A 21,774-nucleotide genomic window follows, 5' to 3' on the forward strand; every position below is an offset into this window, starting at 1 on the left:
GGCAGCAACATTTTTGCCCAAGTGATGCTTATCAGTCTTCTCCCTTCTTCTCATGCTATGACACAGGAGAAATATGATCTTTACTGGCTTCGAGGAAAGAAAAGTCATGGAAGAAATTTTAATGAATGAAAATGCTTTCCTGTGAGAAATGCTTTCCCATTAGGATCCTGTACGATGAAGTGCAACGACTCTGCTGTGAATCATTTTCACCTGGTCTGTCATCTCTTCCGAATTATTTACTATGTGTAAAGTCAGCCAGAATTCAGAAGAAATTGTGCTCGTCATGACGTAACGGGAGATGTGTGGGAACAAAAGGGCATTCCTTTATCCTTGCCTGCAACCCGAGCTCGGCAGCTTTGAGAGCTTCTCAAGTCTTCCACCAAACTTCTAACCCTGCTTTTTTATTTTTTTTTTTTCCTTTTCCTTCTGAAAAGTAATTAATATAATCTCATCAGCGGTCCTTACGCAACTGCTCACCTCAGCTTCTCTCTTAGGGTAAAAGCGGTCATCCTGGGAAGTCGGCAGAGCTGCCTCAAAACACCACCGCTCCCTCTGCCCCTGGTACGGCTTTGGAGGATGTTTTTAAAGGCAGATCAAGTTGTAAATGGCAGGGATTTCTTCCAACGGCCCTTGTTGAGCTGGCAGACCCTGGATTTACGCCCGTCCTCACCGTCCTGCGTGGGGCTGGATCTTGGCGGCTGCCCTGAATAGGGCTTTTGCAAGAGATGGGATTACTCACACGAGTAACAGCTTGAGGGGATTTGGCCTCCCGTTCCTGCTAGAAATGCATGATTTTTTTAAGCATAATTAAAGCAGCGCTATAAGCAATGGCTATCTGGATGTGGCCTCTGGCATTTCTCACATTGCATGGGTAAAATAACATGTCCTGGTTAATTTGAGGGGAGGGTTTGTGGCTGGCTTTGAATGTCCCTAACGAGGGCTAAGCGCAAGCGAAAAAGAAGGAGAGGCTGTGCGAGAAATTCAGGCTTCCTGTAGACCCCTTTGGCCAGGAAGGATGACGTGGGGAATTCCCTCACCTTTTGGTACAGCATTACAGGATGTGATAGGGAGTTGGTGTAATCCTCGTCGATAACTGCAATAGTCAGTGAGCAAAATTGCCACGGTGCACACAGAAATTCAGCCCTCACTCACCATATGGAACAGCTGGGAAGAGTTTCAAAACTTTTCCTCCTCCCCTCCCTTCTCTTTATGATTTTTTTTTTTTTCATACACGAAGAAAACAAAAGGAATAAAACAACCTGACAACTTCATGCGTTGTCTTGTGACTAAAAAAAAAAAAAAAAGCCAAAAAAAAAAAAAAAAAAGCCTGTGAAGTATCACTGCTATGTTTTAGTCTAATGCTACTTCTATCTTTTATCCTTTTTAATTAGAAGGCAAATTCTCAGACCGCCAGGCCTAATCCCTACACAGTGGAACAAAGCCCAGCAAAGTCTTTGAACACTGCCCAGCCAGGCAGCACAAACCCTAGTAACTGTTGGCAGTAGGGCTAGGACTCTGACCCTCATCTTAGCCATTCTCTTCCAGCCCCTGATGCTCCCTGCCCTTCGAAACCTTGTCTGTTGTTCTTCTGTTTGGACTGAAAAGACAAAAGAGGAAACAATGTGGGAAACCTAGAGGATTGGCTAGGTGGGATGCGGGGGAGCTGGTGACGGATAGGAGAAAGTAAATGGAGTTTCACGGGAATGGACACAGTGGGGAGAATTGGATCACCAGATTATGTCTTTAGGTTCAAGAAATTTCTTCATCCCTCACTAAATCTTTTCACGGACAATGCCACTTTTAAACAATTGTTGCATTTCCAATTACTACAGGAGTGTTCAAACAAATGGCAAAACCCTTAATGAAAAGTTTGCTCATATTTTAAACTTTGGAGATCAAAATCCATAAAACAAATAGCTTTTACATGAGTTGCGCTCACACACTTACATCTCCAAATTATTTACACTTGTGATATTTCCAGTTGAGAGCATAATTTGTGCCTAGTCAAGCAAAACACGCAAATACATATAGATACATGAATTTCCAGAGCTAGCAGGAGCACCACAGAATAAACATTTTGACTAAGATAGGCTCATGTGAAGCAAGCCAATATTAAAACCCTCTGCCTGCTTTCTATTATTTTGGCTAAGTACAAATCATTAAGAGAGAAAACAACAGATGTGACTATGAGCACTCAAATATCTTCCAAACTGTGTCGATGAACGTCAACATAAAAGCCTGAATAACTGTCGCGTGCAGGGATGCTGTGAAGGGCAATGTGATGATTTGAATATACGTGTATCATATGTAAGTCCTATACCTAAAGAGGATAAGAAAAAAAACAACTGGCAGGAAAAAATTGCGCAAGTCCAATGAAACCTGAGGTTTCAGACAATTTTGCTTTCCCTTGAAAAAATTAAAGCAGGGCTTGGCGTTCCTTCAGCTGATGTAAAATAGGATATCTCCCCACTTTACTTCATGGAGGATCTGGCCCTTTTCCTTCTTTTTTTTTTTTTGGTACTTGGGAATAGCATTTACAAAAGACAGTTTCTGGTTTCGAGAAGGCTAAGTCTGTTGAGGAAAAAGGGGCATAAGCTCCTCAAATATTTAGGCACTTTTAAAGACATTTACCCTAAATCCTTACACTCGTAGACACTCCCGTTTGAAAGCTAAAGTGGCGGTGTGTTTTTAAAGCAATTTAGTTAAACCAGTGCAAAACTCTTTGTGGACATCATAAATCAATTTAAACCTGGCTTATGCCGATTTAGCTTAGTTTAGCTACTAAGTGTCTTAAGCTAAATTGATAAGCCATTTTTAAACCCATTTAAGAATGTCTACACAGGGCTTTGTGCCAGTGAACTTAAATCAATTGAAAACCAATTTTAGCCAGTACCATTTTGAATGTAGACAAGATTAGGCATCTTGAATGGGAATGTGGGCTGATCCCATGTTTTCCTGGTAACACCTTGATTCCCAGCACACAGGGCCGGTATTCTAATGGTGCAATCAATTTTGTCCTATGATTGTTACGCGTTGCAGCATTTTTCTGGCCATGCCGCGATTGTGGCATTGAGCTGCTTTAGTCAACGTTTGCCTGGTGGCAACAATTAAAGGCTTGATTGAACCAAGGTCTGTTGTGCTTGGCAAAATGTAAAGGTTTTGTTCTACACTTGTAGAGTTTTGGTTCTGCAGGAAAATGTAGAAGACGTAGAGAAGTCAATACTGTGTTGTAAGGTCACCACAAGGGATTCACGCCACATGATTTCACTGCTTGCATGGACCAGGAGCTGCTGACATGGGCTCTGTGGGGTTCCTCTTGGGCAGAAGTGCCTACACAAACAGTTTTGTGGGCAGATGGGGGCAGGCATTTCCTTTGGAGTGACAGAAGTTAGGACCTTGCCTTGCAAACACCACCTTGGCCTGGAGAAACGGGGTAGGAGACACCTCCGGGTGCAGGCCAGCACAGACACAGAAACCAGAGAAATAAGAGGGTGTTGGAGTCATCCTGGTCTGGCTGCTGCAGGTCTCCTCTAGTTTGGGGCACCCAAAATGGGCGTGGAGATGAAGAAGGGACTCTTTGTTCTCCTGCAGGCAGAACTGGCTGGCACTGTTTTCCCTACGATTGTACCCAAAGGCTGCAAATATGGGTGTTGGATATAATGGCTGTCTCTCAGCTTGGTCTTGTTCACATCTCACATACGTGAGGGAATCAGGTGACTGCAGGCACCCTGGGAAACATGCATCAGAACATTGACTTCTCCATCAGTGTCTCCTGTATGGACCAGACATGGTGGACTGTAGGCAGGGCTAGACTCAAACGCAGGCCGGTAGGAAAGGATGGATAGATTTTAAGCTTGTGTATGACTTGCAGAACAGTGTCATGACTCCAATATTTAAATGCCAGCATGCCCCTAAATACCTTCCTGAACTGAATTCAACTGAGCTTCTGCTCTTAAAAATGAATGTTGTAAGCTCAGACAAGGGAGACCTTGATACAAAACACAGTCGCTATCATGTACATGCTTGAAACCCTCCAATTTAGCTCCTCCAGGGATAGGAACTTGATACGACTGCTCAAGGAGGCATGGGGCAAGCTGGTTTTGGGTAGTGTGGCTTTGTCTGGGAGCACGTTGGGTAAGAGGGTTGTGTTCCATCCGTACAGCGTGAGCAGCTGTGTCTGTGCCGTCCGTCGCTGAGTCCATGTTACTATCAGGTGGTAGGAGGGTTTTTTCTATTAAAACCTAATCAAAGGCTGGTAGTTTTGTGCTTGTCACCAAATGGATTTTGTTTTGGTTTGGGTTTTTTTTGTTTTTAATGAACTGACCAATTTAAGAAAAATCCTGCAAATTCTGATCAAATTCCAATCAGATTTAAACTCATGAAAAGAATTACTGTTTATCCTGCACTGGCGAGTTTTGTTCACCGCAGGTGGTGATTTCTTGTCGTAAACTGGGTCTGTCACGTTGTCATCATGTGTTCGGTTTCTACATAGGTATAAATGAGCTGTTTACCCAAACGAAGGAAGAGCAGATGAATAAAAGCATTTTGAGTTTGTTTCATGGAAACTCCATGTGATAAAATTGATGTGACATCCCATAATGTATAACTTCATGCTTTCTATCACTGTGACAAAGGCAAATATGTTCCTTCCTTCCTCATTTCCCTGACACCTGTGCCACTGACCGTGTACACCTGGTGCAGAGGAGCTGCAGGTCTTTCTTGTAATTGAGCCGCACACAAATTTCCAAGTGTTTTTCCATGCCATTAATCTTAATATTGAGTGCTCTAATCTGTTTATAGCACACAAGACACGCTACCCCCTGATAAAAATCTTTTATACATGTCTGGGCAAACAGCATGAATAAATAATGGCTGATTTCCATATTGCAAACCAAATAGCTACTGTAAATTTATTTTTATTTCCAGCCTCACTGCATCCCTCGTGGGGCGGAGCCTCTTTGCCCTGGAGTGAAAGGGATCAAAGATAACATTCTTCTCTGTCTGGGCGTACTTTGTGGACCTGCCTCCCAACAGCGGGATGAAAGGAACTCGCTAAACTGTTGCCATTTTGCAACATCTGCTATAATTCCCCTAAATCCAGATTTGTCTGACACAGAGAGCTCCTGTTCTTACATCATTGCCATGTGACAGTATAACACCAGTCACATCAAGCTTGAGGATTCCAGCTCCGGGCAATGATAATATGAAGAAAACCTTTTTTGCCTAGGGCAAAACACTTGTAGCAAAGTATTATTCATCTGGCCAATTTAAATCTTCTCTCAAAAAGGTACCCAGAAACATATGCAGCGTGCCTTTGTAAAAGGCTTGAGCTGCTCATAGGCAAATGACCTGAACCAAGAGTACAAAACCCAATGTCCTAATTAATTACTGCTAAGCAGCTCTGATACACAGAAAAGAAATGCTGGGACTAATCCTTAACCCTGTCCTACATTCTTAAAATAGCCAAAATATTGCTGACAGCTAGGAAAACAAAATTGCTTCTGATTTAAATGCTTCGGACCCCAGCTTAAAAATAAGATCAGAATAAAAATATTAAGAAAGAGTGATTTTGGAAAAGTCATGTTGGAGCACATACTTTGGCTCCTTAGTGATGCGGTCCCCTATTTTGGGATAGGAATAGTGTCAGGAAAGCAAAATCTGGCTAAAGCCCCTTCTGGGTCTGTGTTTCCTCTTTTCCTCCGCGGATCTGTAAGGGTTGTTTCTCCTGGTGAGCACACGTTGTCTGAACACCTCCTTCAACTTATAGCAGGGCAAAATAACATTAAAATATGTAAAGGCAATGCCATTAGCTCCCCCCTCACTGAAACAGACATTTGAACATTTATGGGGGTACAATCCATCAGTTTTACAGGCAATGACTTCAAAAATTAGGTGATGATTAACAGTGGCCAAGTTTTCTTATCACTTCTCTGGGTACAGCTGCTTGGGCTGGCAGTGAGAAATTCACAGTTACTGGATTGGGTAATTATGTGTCTCAGGATGGAACTGGTCAGTGTTGGGTGGAAAAGTGCTCTTTTTGTGGCTTGGGAAGGCAGGAAGGAATCCATTTCAGCAAAGAAATGGAACGTCAGTGAAAGGGAGAGGGTTGTCTGCAGGGAGCAAAGGCAGGGATTTTCCTTTTGAAATGTCATTGTTTTCAGACATGGAGGTGACCACATCCAACACATTTTGGCAATTTCAGGCTATATATCTCACACACCCATTTAGTTCCCATTTCTTGGATCACCTCACCGTTTCTGTGTTTTTTCTCATATCTCAGCTGGGCAGGGAAACTCAATTATCTTTATTTTCAAGTGAAAAATAAAGAGACTCACCCAAGATCATGCAGGAGACCTGCACTACTACAAAGAGTAGGACCTAAGTCCCCCACATCCTTTAACCACAGCCACAGCTCACACCTGGTAGTAACCATATCACATAACCATGATTCTGTTTAGACTTTCCAGGAGGCTCAATTCCCTGGCAAGATTAACTCAAAGCTAGTGTAGGCTTTATAATGAGTTCAAAGGAAACTTTCCTCTTGGCAAGGCAATTCTCTATTTCTTTCTCTATCTCACTGAAGATTTGGAGTGAGGGTTCTTTTTAAGCCAAGAAGCACCAGTGTCAGACACTTAGTGCTCCTTGCTGCTGTCCTGAATTGGCTCACAACAAACCACTGTATATTGTCATTGTGGTTTTGATACCCAGAGATGAAAACCTATGAAAAAAGACCTCACTTTCCTTTGCATCAAGACACAAATTTTCATGAAATATAAAGGAAAATGGTTAGCGGGAACTGGGCTCTGAACTTTTCTCTGGCACCAGACCAGGACAGGAATCTCCGGTAAGTTTATTGACTGAAGGAAACCCCAAAGCATTTCTCTGTGAGCCTTTCCCTTTTGCTCGTGGCACCTTCCTGCAGGCTGTGGCTCTCATGAAAGCCCCAGGTAGATCTTTGCATTCCTTGTCAATAAGGATGTGTCAGCAGTCCTTTGCCACTTTGCTGTTATGAACTTAATGCCTAAGAGATGTCCTCAGGGGTGACACAGCTTAGTGATGACATTGAGTGTGTAAGCACTGACTCAGAGAGATGCAACACCTCCACTTTGAGGGTAATTCCTCTGCCCAGTTCTGTTTTTCACACCACGCAGAACAGTGACATGGAGGCATCTTCAGTCCTTCTTGGGGGTACCAGGTTACATCAGCGTCCACTCAACTTCACAAGCAATGAATTACAGCAAATATAATGAAGTATCCAATGACCACTATGGATGTCCCTGGGGCCCAGGAAACCCAGAGCTGCTGCAGTGTCATCATCTCTTGTCCTTTCCTAGCGGTGATCCTTACTCTGATCATCCACTTCATTGAAAATAGTGACGCCTGGCCCTCAGAGAGGTTTTTGCATTGAACCTCTCCACAAAGGAATTAAATACATAGCTGGCTTTGCTAATCTGGGCATGTAGAATCATAGAATGGTTTGGATTGGAAGGGACCTTAAAGATCATCCAGTTCCAATACCCCTGCCATGGGCAGGGCCACCTCGCACTAGACGAGGCTGCTCAAGGCCTCAATCAACACGACCTTGAACACTTCCAGGGATGGGACATCCACAAATTACCTGGACAACCCCTTCCAGTGCCTTACCACCCCCATCGTGAAGAATTTCTTCCTAATGTCTAATCTAAATCTTCCCTTTTCCCATTTCAAGCCATTCTAGTAGATTTGATACAGCAGTGCAGATCTCTTCCCATGGCTCTGCGCCCCTCGGACTTCCAGCATCCCTGTCCTCGATGACTGGCTGTGGCTTGAGACCTCATTCAATACCTCATTAAAGAGTATATTTTTATTTTTGAAAGGGTTACATATTGGCTGGGAAAGTTCTTGTTTCTGTAACCCAGATCACTATGTAAAAATTGTTATTTCTCTACTCATTATCTGCATTATTTTAAAATTATTTGCAGGGAAATAGAAGTGATGTCTGCAGTCCCGCTCATTTCCTAGACAAACATCCTTGTTAAATCCACATCCCCCATTTTAACTTTTCTTTTCCCCTTTCCATAAAGCACTTCTGCGATCTTCCTAAATTTGGCGGTGCCACAGTTTCATTTTGCTAATACCCCTTGAAACTGTTAACACTTTTTCCTGAATACTTTCCTAGTGGATACCAAGCAAAAAAGAAGAAAGGCTACTGTCAAATTGATTAAGTGAAAGCTCATTAGAGAAAGTAACAAGAGGTAAAATCTGCATATGCATTGCAGAAATGTGTCTGATCTTGCTAAGTTGTGAAAAGACAAAATAAGCTCAAACCTCCTTGTGCTGTAAGCAGTTCGGGGGAGGTGGGGGCTGGGGAGGGGAAGGGCTCCCAAACCATGTTACATTAACTATTCCTCCTTAGAAATACGCTGTAGAGCAGCCCCTGCTAACACCACTTCAGTGAAGGGTTTGCCAGTGTTTAAATGATGAACCCTGATTTACAGGGGTTTGTGCCTTGGCAGTAAAAATTTGCTCTTCCTTAACCCTGACAAACAAGACCTCACCGCAAAAAAAACCAAGGTTTAAATGGTGGTTCCTTAAAAAAATAATAAATAAAGTTGATGGTAATTACTATGTGCCTTTTCAGAGCTGAACAACTTTCTGTTGGTTTTACTTTTTTCTCTTTCCAAGTGAAGTTTGGTAATTTATTGGCATGAGATAGGAAAGATATCACTTTAACAAGGTAACTGGTCCAGTTACGGATGCCTGAAAATGAGCCAAATTAGCTCATCCTTGGGAAATGTAGAGATTCAGGCATGAGCTGGACCCATCCTGCACGGTGAGAACCTCAGGTTGGATCCAAGATTGAGAGTGTGTTTCTGAGTGTGACCCTTCACTGTAGCCACTGCAAAGTTAGGGCTTTGTGAGGTCTGCAGATGAATTTTCATCCTTCCTCCATAGTTTCTCCCCCCAAGACCAGGGCTGTCTGGCTCACCGTGGGGATGCTTCATTCCAGCGCATCAGTTCAGGACGCCTTCCCCAGCTCAGCTGAGCCCTTGTCAGAGGCTCAAACCGAGCACCCTGTGAGGGCTGCAGCTTAAAACGATACAAATTTCTGAAAATACGCATGCAAATATGAATGAAACTTTGAATAAGGGTCATATATCTCCTTCCGTGGATGCTTTTGTGAGAGGCAGAGTGGACCAGTAGCTAACCCTTGATGCCCACAGTGAAGGTGTTACTAATACCTTAAATATCTTTGCTCTTGGGTATATTCCACTAGCATTTTTATATATACCCCAATTAAAAGAGAAAAAAGAAGAGGAATACCAAAATACTAAGCTAAAGTAACGTAATAACTTTGACCTTAATCCACGAAAGACAGCTATTTTACGGTTCAGGCTAAAACTCAAGGCTGACATCTAACCTGACACAAATATGCAGTTGCGTGCAAGAGTCCTTGTTAAAAAAAAAATGCTGGGAATCTGCAGGCAGAAGCCTGACAGTGCTCATTTAAATAGGAAAATGATTCTGTTTGGGAGGTAGACCACACGTCTGAAAGTTATGAAAGGAAATGCCAGTAATAACCGTCTATGGCAAATCACGTTCCTTGGAATGTGGAAATTACTGTATTACAACAAAGCTGTTGTTTCCACGGCGGTGTTTTGTAGCCTGGCTCATAATATTATGTATTTCGGCAGATCCTTGTAATTACAAATTTAAGTCTTAAATCCGAGGCTTTTCTTTATGTTCTTAAAGTACCCCTATAGGTATCCTCACTCCAAGCTTAAATCAGACCCAAAATACAAGGTGAAATGGGGCTGGTTGAATTCCTGCACTTTATAATGATATTTATTAAGGTAGTTTTGAAGAGAAATGTTGAGCCGAGCATTTTATTTAAATCCAACAGTACCTCCAGAGCACACTGGAATTGTTTAATTAGAACCAAGGTGCACATTAATAAGGAAGGTTATCATTTTGTCATTTATATATAATTTCTTTATTTTGTTAGGGGAATAAAAAAATGAAGAAAGCCCCCCAAAATATAAAGAGGAGGAAGGACCAGTGAGCCTGATAATAGCCCTCCATGGAGAAGAAATAAGAATACAAGAGAAGAAAAGCACAGTGAGGAGCATAATGTTAGTAAAACACTCCTAATGCTACACAAGCTGTAGAAAATGCTACTTTGCATTTGGGCTGCAGCATCGTTAACTGCAAGCAATTGAGTAAAGAGTGCACCTTTTAAACTAATTCCTTGTGCTGGAGACATAGCCACATCCAGAAGCCTACCTCATTAATATGCTATAGTGGTCAAATAGGAGATTAATAGCAAAGTCACCTGCTAAACCTACAAGGAACCTGTTGATTAACAATAAGCTCCAAAAATAAGATACCAGCCTGCAAAGCAAAACCGAGTCCAAGGGCAACAAGTGCTTCTGTAATTTATTCCTTCTTTACACAAGGGCATAAAGCTCCCTTTATAACCGTGTTTTCAAGGCCCTGCTGTGAGCTGTAGGTGTGAGCTTTTCAGCTGATTTATTAATTTTAGTTTCAATCAAAGTGTCACCTGCAGACACAAAAATGTAGGCCTCACCACAGAAAATACAGTAGGAAAAAAAAAAGAGAGAGAGGGAGGGGGGAAAGAGAGAGTAAGGAGAAAAAGAGAGAGAAAGACCAACGGTTTTATTCTGAGAAACTCTGCCAGCAATTTTTTTAAGTTGTTTTTTTTTTTTCACGTATACACCGGACGGCCTGTTCTCCACAACACCCAAATAATTCCCAGCTACATAATTAAAAAAAAAAAAAAAAAAGAAGCCGAAATTAAACATTTTTGTCATACTTCGAAAGTCAGCCTCAGAGCCGGGAAATGGCGCTAACCCGGCGGCTGCCAAAACAATCGGCCCCTGTTGTCAGTAGGGGTACATTCTCCCCAACCAACCGCCTGAACAACAAGTCCACTGAGCAAAATGTGCAAAAAATTCTCAATTAGTTGTCTTTATTTAGTGAACACTATGGGGTCCTCAACGGTGCTATAGAATTATGGCAGGAAAGCTGAGCTCTTCAGTGGCTTATTAGCATTCTCCGAGGGTTGGAGTGCTGCTGGTAGCAGACTGGTGCCTCCAAGAGCTGGTGGTGGGACCCCGGCACTCCTTTGGCTTTGTCCTTTTGTCCTTCCCAGTCAGCAGGAAGTACGGCCCCATGTCCGGGGTATTCTGGGATACCTTCGTCTCGTTCACCGCTCACAGAACCGGCAGCTCCTATGCCTTTGTCAGTGGTCATGAGCATCTTTCTTGCCTGGGTAGCAAAAGCTCTGGGCTTACCATTGTTTTTTTCTAAATATATATATTGAAAGTGGGTTTTCTCCTTCCTCTCCGCACCAGCTTTTCCAAACGAACATCACCATCAGTGGGCCATGGTCGAAGAAGCTAAATGTTATGCTGCCGTCCTATTAAATTACATCAGATGTTATCGACACCCCACTTTGACGTTAGAGCAAAAGAAGGCAAATAGGGGTAAATAGAAGTATCTCCCCATCCAATTCTTATCTTAATTTAAATGTAAAGTGATTTTCTTTTTTTTTTTTTTTAATAAAAGGGGTGGGGGAAGCAAGTGCTAGAAATGTCTTTTCTGAGAAAGAGGGTATTTGCTGCTTTAGGGAAAACACTATCATTGACTAAATTAACAAGTTGTCTTATCAACTGCCATAAGCCTTGAAGTCTAATTAATTTAGTACTGATCAATAGCCTTGAATGAAGCATTGATTTCTGCAGCTTTCTAGGGCTGCAGCAGAAACACATTCTCTGCTCCATGCACTGTTTCTCACAGGGACCATGCATTTGTGCTATTAACATTTATTTCCCCTTCTTCAACGTCCAGTGAGCATTTTTGGAATTAATTTCCATGGAAGAGTTGATTTTTTTAAATTATTTTGAAGAAAGAAAGCGGCATGACAGTCTGAGGAAATGTACTTCTCTCTTTGTTGAGCTATCTTCCGCTGTAAACCTCTCTGTCTAGGAGGAAAAGGATCCAGTACCATCAAATGGTGAAAAGCTTGGCAGAACTGTAGAGAAATCAGTGACACTTTCCTCATTCATGCCCATCAAAGGATTGACTTCTTGAACATATACAATGAGTTGAGCAGTGGGAACCGTGTTCTGCTTCCTAGATAGAGACCTATGGCTTTCTGGATAGCATGTTAGAAAAGTTACGGCATCAACCCAAACCGAGGAGCCCTCCACAGTCATTTGAATGAAAGCAAGTTTCTAAACAACAAAGGATGAGCCTGAAATTAAAATTGCTCAGCTAGTGTGGGCATGTTCAAGCTGCCGTCAACAGATGTGCCGTGACAGCCCAAGGAAAACATGGTCCTCAACACTTCCGTGGAGGCAGATGAGTCGTAGAGGACAGCAGCTTAGATTTCTTGAGAAGGAAAAGGAGACACCAAAGGAGTGTAAAGTGTTGATGAAGAGTCTCCTCTGAGCCCTGTTGTGGTGGCCATAGCTTCAGACCCAAAGTGGTGTGACCACATTGAGCCAAGATAGCAAACCCAACAACTCAAGCCTCCACAGGTGGAGGAGGCATCATCAGCTGTCACTTTCCTCAGCTATCATTGCCCCAGGGAACCTGGACTAGTCTTCTCCAGGGAAACAGGCTCATTGTCTGTGTCTGCAATCCTAAGGGAGAGTATCCCATCTGGTAGGACGAAGCCTTAGGGTTAAATTCTGCCTTGGGCTAGGTATCCGCAACACCCACTGCTGACAGTGCTCCGCCTTCAGCACCGCAACTGGGAACCAGAGAGCAGGGCTTCCCAGATTGTCAAAATCACTCATGCTCAGATCCAGAGTACAAAAAGGAGGAGAAAATCAAAGGTGGAAAGCTGAGTTGCCCACCCTGCATCTGCCAGGAAGCTCTTTGGCAGGCCCAGCAGATCTGCTACGGTGTAAAAGAGATCAGAATCAGGCCCTAAATGTTTACAAATTAGCTTAAATTCCAAACCTGTTCTAGCAGGAGGAGTCAATCCTTTTGCTTCCACCACCCTTCCTGGCTGAGGCACACCGTTCCCTTGATTTCTTTATTCCACCCCTTCCAGAAAAACAGCGGCACAAAGGCAACTCCTGTGAAAAAAAAAAAAGGAAAGGGAAAAAAAATAGGTCACAATAGTAAAAACCCGAAACCATACAACTGTGTTTTACCTTTACAAAATTTGACCCTTTTAGCTTAAAGTTTTATAAAAAAAAAAAGCAACCCCAAACCCCTCCACCACAAAAGTCCCTCTCCTAATCTGTTTGGGGGCCTCCATGAGTTTCCATAGCACTTCACAAAAGATCTTTATTGAAGAAAGGATTGGACAAACTTTCCTTATATGTGTGGCCCTAATCATTAATTGCCCCTGTCTTCTTTACCAAGGCCTTATTCCTATGTAAATACCCTTGCATAATGTTACAGGCTATTGTCAGGCCAGCGCCAGTCAGTCGCCACTTATATGCATTTTTATTTCAATCCACTGCGCGGAGAATGAAAAGATGTCTGGACTTAAGCTGTTTACCAACTGGGCCAAAGCTGCAGTGTGGAAGAACTGAAGAAAGCACCAGGCAACTGCAGGAACAGACTTTGACAATGCAAGCAGCCATTTTCAGTTGAGTTATTAACCTACCCTGAAACTCTTCTAATCTATGCCTTTTTTAAAGAACAAATGTACTGAACCAAACATGAATGAGCCAGGACTATTAAGAGAGAAATCCTCTAAAGGACTATTGAGCGCAACATAGGTTTGTAATCATTTTGTCTCAGTTGCCTGCTACCAACATTATCAATGATGAAAATGCTTGCTCAGTTGTGGGGGATTGTCTCGTAATTAAATGACAGCGCCGTACTGTAAAAGAACATGCAGAAACACAGGAGATACCGAGGGCTTTCAAACGAGCCTCTTGGAGAAAGGAGTAGGAATGGGGATGGATTACAAACCGACTTGAAAAACTGAATTAAGGACATCGGGATCTTCCTTTTAAAACACAAGCATATTTTTAGGCTCGTAGGGGAGGGAAAAAGTTGTTCAAATGGGCTCTCATGCGCAGAACCCTTGGGATAAAAAGGAATAGAAGTATGTAGAGGGAATTCTTCCTCCTTTTGGTTTAAAAAAAGCACAAAAATGGAAAATCAAACCCTCACATACACTTACAGAAAAACCTTATAAGTTTGCTGCAGGCTACATCTTTGTAGTGACTTAACGGAGCTAAAATCTACATAGTGTAGCATTAGCCTTAAGAAACTCTTGACTATTTGCATGCATATTAGAATCCAATGAGAGCTTAATAAGTGCATATATATGACAGAAGAAACATCTTATTGCATAGTTAAAGCTACAAAAAAAAACATTGAGGGAGGCAAAGTCTCAAGTTAATTACCATTACAATGCAATCAAGTACAGCAGTCATAGCTGAAAACCTTTTCTATTAAGACTGCTAGGCTCAACCTTGTCTCTGCAGGTCAGCTCCAGTACAGATAACCTTTCCAGCAGACAAATACATGTAAAATTGGCTCATCTAATTAAAAGCTCAGGGAGGTGTAGAAAAATACCAGCACACTGGGGCTGAGCAAATCACAGAGTACCCCCTCCAGCTGGATGAAGCTACAATATGTGGCTGCTGTTTGTTCTGGAAGGAAACTGAGTCACTTACCATTTCAATAGGTTAATCAATTGACAATTAAACGAAGAAATTGCTTAACTCTGCAACAATTAACATGACACTCTATTAAGTACACTTTCTAATTGCCACAGCTGCAAGTGAAAATTAACGTCTATGTCAAAGGGGCTGGGCAAGGTTGTGCTGCTTCTGGTGGTAGTAAGGTAATAAAAGTAGCTTTAACAGCTTAGTGTTCATTTTAGACCCTTAAGCACAGTGGGGAAAGGGTAAAGTGTGGAGCTCTGTGGTTGTCTATGGAGACTCTCACGTGTTTATTTTGTGTGTATATATAAGTGTAATAATGCACATTTGTAAATGTTGGGTGTGTTGATGCATTTACCTGGTATAATGCATATCCCTTCAAATCAACATTTAAAATCAATTATAAGTTTCTCTGAGTGTTAAAATTCTATAATACACATACATAGCGTGTATGTGATTAAAGGTATACATGGAGAGACTCATAATTACACACACACAAAGGATAAGAAGGAAATAAAAGAAAGCAAATGGTCTGATGTCTCTAGAGTTGGCACTTTGGTGTTTATTTAGAAAGGTTCTGCTGTAAAGAAATATTTAGTTGTTGATGGCTGGCGAGGATCAGAGAGGGCACCAGTGAAGTTGGTGGAAACACCTTCTTTGCTTTTCTCAAGACAGAAAGGTTTGTTTCATAGCAAAAGGCGCTGAGAAGTTGTTCTGCAGATTCATTTCTCAACTCCTCTGTGCAGCTCCTGAATGCTTTGCCAGACGTACAAGTAGGGTATAAAATGCACATGACTTCTCAGAGACAGTGCTCCTTGCTGGCGGTGGATACTCAGAATATTATGGACTATATGTTCAGTGTGGATGTTCAGCTGCGCAGGGCTGTTTGTGGTGGTAACTGCAGTGGTCACTATGCATGGTTCTCAGGTTGGTTTTTAGTATGAATAATTACTGGATTCTTCCTTTGGTTGCCATTAATCACTGTTCATTCGCACAGAAAAACAAGTGGTCCCAAGGTCCACCAAAGCTCTTCTTCTGGCCAACACACAGAGATGCAGGATTCAGGGAAGTAGCAGAGAAATTGAACAACAAGCTCCATCCTCATTTAGGTGATTTTTCTGGTGCTCACAAATCTGCAGGAATGAGGTTGCATCTGGGTGTTTAGGGAAATTTGCTTTCTTGTGGATCCAGCATTATGATGGACCTCCTACTTTATCACACGTCGGTGGTGGAGGACAGTAGTGTGGCGCATCCTTGCATTTTACTGCTCCTTTCTATCCTCTTTCTGCGGGCTGGTAGGATGGGAGGTGTCGCTTAAATAAAGTCAGCCAGCTTATCCTGGCAATAAACTGTATCCTACAAGGAACTATTTGGGTGCCTACACGGGACCCCAATACAAGAAGCCCTACAGAGGCTTCCAAGAGTAAATTCTATTACTTCTGAGCTCTGCCGTCAAAGAAGCAAAGCTGTAAATCCTTAAAGCTAATAGTGTTATAATAGTAATTATTTGGTGGTTGAGGTTTTTTTGACCAAAAAACCCGGGGAAAGACAAAAGGTTACATCAGTAGCTGTTGTTGTGGAATCAAACCATGAGAATTACAGATTTCTGCAATAAGATGAATTAAGCTAAAAGCCATATTAAGCAGTATTACACATCTGCTAGGTTTTTTAATTCCGTATATGCCCTTGCTGTATGAAGTTGTTTATTTTTAAACATTTTGTTTGGCTAATTGATAAAATCAAGCATTAATATTTTAACTCAGCCTGAATTCCTGACAGGCTGCAAAACTCCTTCCAGTTTGGCTTTCCACAAACCCGTATCTGATGATAGGATTGAATTTTGCTAGGATAGCCTATTAGCTGCTTCATTTCCCAGTGATGGAGAATTTAGATTTGTAGCAGAGAGAAAAGCCAAAGGGATGGCGTCTGGTTTTTCCTCCGTGAACAAAGTCTGTTGCTGCAGCAGGGAGGAGAACAAGGTCTGCCAGGCTTCGACATCCAACCTTAGGGTACCTGCAGCCACAGGAGAGGACTCCGTGGGAAACAGAGTGGATGTCTGATGTGCACTGAGATGTGTCATTTGAAGGGCCTGCTTGGCTGGCAGCTAACCAGAGAGCCCAGCAGCTCTGGTGGCAGTAATTCAGGCTAAATAAATAGTGAGGAACGAGAGATCACGGTGAAATCCCAGCTCAGAGGAGTCTGCTGTTGGCTTTGCTGGGCCACCACCCCTCTGTGGGAAAAAACCTTTCTCCTCACACAAATATGTTGAGGAGATGGTGCAGATCCTTGATGCAACACCTGGAAAAGCAGGGAAACCAAGAGTTTTCCCCCCTTTTTACAGTGGAAGAGTTTCTGTTGTCACCCCTGCCCTAGTTGAGAGGAGGCTTGTCCCCAAGTGCGATCGGTGTCGTCGAACATATACTTCTAATTGCAGCTGCTTTCACTCTAATTATATCTCCGTTTGGTTAGGATTTTCCTTCAATCCCTCATTTCCCCTAAAGCAAACACCAGAGCACCAGAGTTGTAACCCCAGTGGGGACATTTATTAATAACCCCCTTGGCAAATAGGGAAAAAAATCATTACGCTGTATTAGGCGCTAAAATATTTTCCCACTGCAAAGGCTAATTGATAAAACCAAGCAGGCATTATGGGGCAATTAATGTTAAGATGAAAATAAACACGAGAGCAAAACAAAAACAGGCTAATAGAGAAGTATTTTTTTCCCGGCTTCAAGGCGTTTTTCGTGAGTTGGAAATGAGTTACTGGTAAATAATATGAGATAACCTCTCTTTGCAGGTTATTTATCTCAATGACAGCTTGAAAGAAAGGATTCTGCACACCTCTTCCATTGAAAGTTGTAACAACTGTTGAAGAGTTTTACATGTCTTTCAAAGAATGCCTTCTATTTTGAAGTTTTCTATCAACTTTTCCTCTCCTGAGACTAGGGTTGGCTTTTCCCCTCCTCCCCAGAACAGCTCCAGATTCTGCACTTCACTGTAGAAGTGGACCAACATAATCTAAATGAGTTTGCAGCCCCACAACAAAAGCGATAACGCTGTGATTTTAAATAATTACCTGAGTTGAGAGGGAAAAAGAGAAAAAAAGTTCATTTATCGACAGAACTATTCCCTGCTTTTGATTTAAAATTTGTATGAAGGCCCTAGTGAGGGAGGAGGTTCGGAGAAAAATAAAATCTGAGCTTATTCTGGAGGGATTGTATTTTTATTTGATATTTGTACAGCGTCAAACACCTTCAATCTTAACCTATGCCCAGGGCTCCCAGCTGGTAGCTGCTAGTACAAACCAAACAGTGAATGACCAGTAAGTCCAGTCCAGATACACAGTCCATGCACTAACTCAGCTGGACGGGGAAGGAGATAATGAAGACACAGACAAACAAGACTCTTCCTACCTGATATTTTATTCATTCATCAAACAATATTATCTATTCCTGTCTATGCAGGCAGGGGGAATTCTGCGGGGCTGATTAAAAGCAAATGGAAACGATAAAGCAAAATAAATACTTTGCTAACTAGAAGTTTTTACTTTCATTAGGTTTGTAAATTTTGGCTTATTTTAGATTAGTCGGGCTCTCTAGCAGCTGAGGGTGCAGTGCAAGTCCTGTCTGAAGAGGTGGTGGATGCTAGGAATCGTTCACTTTAATCTTATCTGTCTGGGATTAAAAAAAAAAGTCACAATACCACAGTTTTAAAAAAGAAATAAAGAAGTCTGGATCTGAACTATCCCTGTTTGAGTATTGCACATAGGCTGACAGATAGGATTTGTCTGTCACAAGTGAGGGGGTTCATATGTTTCTTGGGAAAATTCCTCCCATGTCTACTGGGACAAGCCATGTCATCTTCTAACATTAGGAGGACCCTAGTGGGTATTGTGGGTCGGCTCTGTGTGTTGTTATGCTGCCAAGGAAGTCCTGAGGGACTTGTCTGTGCTGTATCGAAGGTGGGGCAGGACCTTTTAACCAGGCACTTCTTGACCTCTAATGAGCAGCCGGCCATTCGTGGAGTAAGCAGCCTAAAGGTAAAGAGCTATTTAAAAGAAGCTCCATTTCTAACACTCTGCGTTCAGAAGTGGACGGCGTGTCCTCAGGCTGCCTGAGGGCACACATCTGCCCATTTACCTGTAACCCAGCTGAGATTACACTTCGATTCCTGTCATGTGTCAAGGGCAGCGGTTCATGGTGGGTTGTCATCTGAAGATTTTAAGACATGTAGTTCTCACCATCCTTTTATTCACCTTTCTCATAGAGGCTGTGGGAGTCTTGTCCCTCTTTGAACATCTGGACTGGTGGGCACAACTGCACCCCCTGAGAAGAGGAGGCCAAGTGGCAAAACAGGGGCAAAACTGAAAGTGGGATTCAAATCTTCACTCCAGATGTTCTGGTCCAGCATTGAGGGGATGTCATGGCAACGGCTTGTCCCAACTCTGCTTGCTTTGGAAGAGAGTTTGGAAGTTTCCCAGGTCCTCCTTGTTCATTTTGTGGACTCCAATCATCACTTACACGGAGGTCAGCTTGTGGGTGAGTGTTAAAAAAGAGACTCCTGGTTGTATTGATGGCATCAGCTGGACTTTGTTGTTGTATGGCCTCAGATACTCTGAGTTTTCAGGGAATGGGATATGGCAAGTGTCAGGACAAGGAGGGAGAAAATGAAAAGCTGAGCATGGATATTCCTCCTACCAAAGCCCTGGCAAATTTGCCATCCCAGTGTGTCAGCCCAGACTTGTACTGTAAAGAACTAAGGATCAAGGATTAGAGATTTTCCTCGTTCTAGACACCTACAGCTTGCATAGGGTCTTATCTCACATGGCTGGGAAAAACTGAAACTAATATAAACGTATCAGAAAATAATTGTCAAAAGACCATTACTGTGTTAAAAAAAACCCAAGAAAGCAAATGGGAGTCGTTTGTATCAGGGAAGGGAGACGCTGAGAGCAGAGCAGGGACCTGCTGGGTGTTTTCAGATGTTGGGGAGCAGTAGTGCTGATGCCCCTGGAGGACCCCTCGGCTTCCAGCAAGCAGGGAGCTCTGCCCCTGGCTGTGTGTACCAGTCCCACTGCACCGCTCCTGGGCTCCCACCCTCCCAAAAAAGCAGAGAAAGGACAAGATTCTATGAAAGCCCTCTAATACTGACTGAGCTTGGAGCCACATCAACGTAATTTTGCTTCTCCTAGACACCAGATCAGTGCCAGCAGGTATCTCTCTGCACCTTACCACCAGCTTGGAACCATGTTCTGGCCTCTGGGGTTAGGTGCCTGTCTTGTCAAACTGACCCACCACACCTTGCAGGAGCCCTAAAGTAAGAATTGCGCAGTTAAGCTTAGTCTTAATTCCCCTTCTAAGTTCATTGATGCATTTAGATACAGTCTTTTGATCACAAGATTCTATTCCCACTCTTTCCTTCCCTTTTCTGACTCCCAACAACTCCTATCAATGCTTATTACATATCCATTGTCCTTCTTTTGCTTTTCCTTCTACATCTGCAGCGCTGTGGCTTTTATGCTGTCCTTCAGTGTTGCTCAGCCCTCTTGACTCAAATACGTGCACTTTCTCCCCCTCTTCTGCCTGGGACGTTCAATGAGACCTGGAAGGAGTAATTGCACAGAAAAGCCTCATGATCTGCTGCTGCTTTTGCTGTATGGGAGTAGGGCTTTAAATAACTCTTCCAACTGTGCCTGCGATAAAGGCAGCACACTTCCCAAGTCACAGTTCTTGTTCAGACCTCCATCTCCTGAGCTCCAGACAGTAACCTGTGTGGTCAAAGGAAAGCCATACATTACTTAAGACATTTTCTCCTGTAGCTCTACTATTAATGCTTGGTTGGGACTCACACTTTAACACTTGTTGCTTTCTACTGAGAGCTTTCTGCAACTTTTTTCTCTTCCCAGTTTGCGGCTCATCTATCCACACTTTCTATTCCCATCTGGGTCATTTCTCCAGACAGCACCTTGGGGAGACAGGCATTACCATCCCAGTGCTCTCCTACCGCTTCCAGGCACCTTCAGGCTTTGCTCCCACTGTAACTATGAGTCTGTCTTGCATTCACTTTTGGGGGACATTCCTCGGTGCCCACAGGGAGATTTTGGATCAATAACAAGACAAGCCCAAGACTGAGGACTCACCCCTTGCATGAGCACAGGAAACTAAATCTGAACATAAGAAAATCAAGGTTTGCTGTGAGGGTGATTGACCACCAGATCAAGTTGCCCAGAGAGGCTGTGGAGACCCTACCCACGAAGACATTAAAAAACAGCCTGGACATGGTCTTGTACAACCTGTTGGATCTGTCCCTGCCTGAGCTGCTTTCAGGGAATCTGGCCAATCTCAACACTTCTGTGATCCTATGAATCTCACTCCTTGGATATTTTTTATTTCCTTCTAGACTTTGCAGCCACTCCAGTCTCTCTCCTTGCTTCTTCTTGCCGCTTTCTCCCACTCCTGGATTTCTGTTTCATTTGGTTCCTTCTGGAAGCTCTGCCCCTCCTCTTTCTCCTTTACTACATGCCTTCTGCCACTTTCTGGCCTCTTGGACATCAATTTGCCTTCACTTGTGCTGCTTATTTTTTTTCCTGTGGTCTTTCCAGCTCCTGTGTACGTCAAGGCAAAGTACAGAGGATCTAAATGAGACCAAGAAAATGTATGCATTAGCACAACCATAATTTATTAGGTAGAAATGGTAGTATAGTACTATAGATACTATAGGTATAGTTAATATAATACATAAGAGTCACACTTAGACTCCCCGACGGCATTTGCTTTCAAAATCAATGGTCAATACACACTCTAATGTGATAGATACGTGCTCTTATATCTATGTGTGAGTCAGCTTCAGGAAGACAGGCAAAGGTCTGGACTGGACTGATGCTCCCTTGCCACATGTCTGAGCTCATCCCCTCTGGTCCTGGACATCATGGGACCACCGTTCTGGTGCAAAGTCACCCTTGCCACAAGCCAAGGTGCCCTGCTGAGGGATGAGGACAGGACGAGGGCACTCACATTTCTTTCCTCTGGCCGTCTCTCTGCATACTAAGGTGGAGTATTTGTGCTGCTCTGTTTGCGCCTGCAACCTGAACCAAGAACCACTTGAGGATGCTAATAAAAGCGGATGAGCCAAGCTA

General features: G+C 42.9%; 1 long non-coding RNA gene across 4 annotated transcripts in view; it reads left to right on the forward strand.

The window, feature by feature from the left end:
- The window catches only part of LOC128852343 (uncharacterized), a 101,352-nt gene that overhangs the window by 41,089 nt on the left and 38,489 nt on the right, over positions 1 to 21,774 (forward strand). For all 4 annotated transcript variants that reach the window (XR_008450141.1, XR_008450139.1, XR_008450140.1 and 1 more), the window contains exon 2: positions 18,906 to 19,177. This is a non-coding gene — a long non-coding RNA (uncharacterized LOC128852343). The remainder of the gene's footprint in view (positions 1 to 18,905; positions 19,178 to 21,774) is intronic.

This window comes from Cuculus canorus, chromosome 5 (assembly GCF_017976375.1).
Source record: "Cuculus canorus isolate bCucCan1 chromosome 5, bCucCan1.pri, whole genome shotgun sequence".
Lineage (NCBI taxonomy): Eukaryota > Metazoa > Chordata > Aves > Cuculiformes > Cuculidae > Cuculus > Cuculus canorus.